We start from the raw sequence: 1801 nt of genomic DNA, 5'->3' as shown, positions 1-1801 counted from the left end.
GGCTGTCTCTCTGTGTGTTTGTCTCTCTCTCTCTCTCTCTCTCTCTCTCTCTCTCTCTCTGTCTCTCTCTCATTCACTTTTCCCTTTATCTCTGGGTTTCTCTGTGTGTCTCTCTCTTTCTGTGCTGTGTCTCTCTCTGTCTGTCTGTCACTGTAGTCTCTCTGTCTTTCTGTCTCTGTTTCTGTCTGGCTGTCTCTCTGTGTGTTTGTCTCTACCTATGTGTCTTTCTCTCACTGACTTTCCCTCCCCTCTCTGTGTGTTTTTCTCTCTGTGAATCTCTGATGAATCTTTGACTTTTTCTTTGTCTTTCTCTCTGTGTGTCTCTGTCACTGTCTGTTTTTCTCTGTCTCTTCTTGAACCCCCCTCCATCTCCCTATCTGGCATCACTATGGCTATCCATCCTACTTTAACTTCTCCCCACCCCCAATTAAAAACAAAGATAATGAAAGAGTGAGGCAGGAGGGGAAGTCCTTCTTACCAATAAGCAGTCAAACAAAATAAATCCAAACTGGCTACATCTGAAAACATATGTCTCTGTGTCTTCTGTCCATCATCACTCTGTCAGAAAGTAGAAATCATGTTTCATCATAGTTTGTCTGGAGATAAGATATATCATATCGCTGACCAGAATTCTTAAGTCTTTCAGAGATGCTTACTTTACAATGTTGCTTTCTAGTAGTTCTCCTGATTCCTCTGACTTTAGCCTGTCAGTTCATACTATCCAAGATTCATTTCTGATGTCCAGAACATTTCCATACCACAATGTGATCAGTCATCCCCCACTTATCTACAGGCAATCTAAGGTTCCCCTTTAAATTTCAATTCTTTAATTTTCTTTTTCCCCCTCCTCACCTCATTTTATTCTCCCTTTGAGGATCAAATATGAATAAGAGTCTCAAAGAATAAAGTGGTTGAAAAGAAAGAACATAAGTTAAGTAGTTAGGATTTGGGGTTCAAAGCTTAGCTCCATTATTTACTAGCTGCATGTTGTATTTCTTTTCAGTCACATCCAGCTCTTCATGACCCCATATAGAGTTTTCTTGGCAAGGATATTGGAGCAGTTTACCATTTCCTTCTCCAGCTCACTTATAGATGAGGAAATTGAGGCAGAATGAAATGACTTATTCCAGGTCACACAGCTATTAAGTGTCTGAGACCAGATTTGAAATCAGATCTTCCTGATTTCAAGAGTCTTCCTGACTCTAAACCCAGTGCTCTATCCAGTATGCTATTTAACTGTTCATAGTGTTTATTTTATGTCCAGGTATTTTGTGTGACATACATTGGGGCCACATTAAAAGATCCTTGATTTTTTATCAGGAAATCTTGACCAAAACAGATCAAAATCTATGAACATCTGCTTATCTTGTTTTTTGTCTATAATTTTCCACAAATTTCATGGAGAGGTTCCTCCCAACCCCAGCATACTGGAGATCTTCCTCTATTTCTTCCAACATCTGGAGAGCTGTAGTTTATGATTCTGGCTTTTTATTTGGTGTCTCACTGTGTGGTCAACTCACTTACGATATGTTTCTTTTGTACCATTTCAAGAAAGCAATTCATCATTGGTAATATCCAACTGTCTTTTTAGGCCTATAGTTTCTATTGCACATCCTTAGAAGGGCACAAAATAAATGTAAAATATGATGTCTGATCTAAAGGAGACTATCATCCAGGGAAGGAGACAAAGTCAACATATCTAAAATTCAAAGGATATTATTCAAAGGATATATTCTGGAACATTATTTTAAGATACACCAATATTTTATGATTTCAAAAGATCTGTGATCTCATTGGTAAC

This window comes from Antechinus flavipes, chromosome 6, assembly GCF_016432865.1.
Source record: "Antechinus flavipes isolate AdamAnt ecotype Samford, QLD, Australia chromosome 6, AdamAnt_v2, whole genome shotgun sequence".
Lineage (NCBI taxonomy): Eukaryota > Metazoa > Chordata > Mammalia > Dasyuromorphia > Dasyuridae > Antechinus > Antechinus flavipes.
This window is presented reverse-complemented; position numbering follows the sequence as displayed.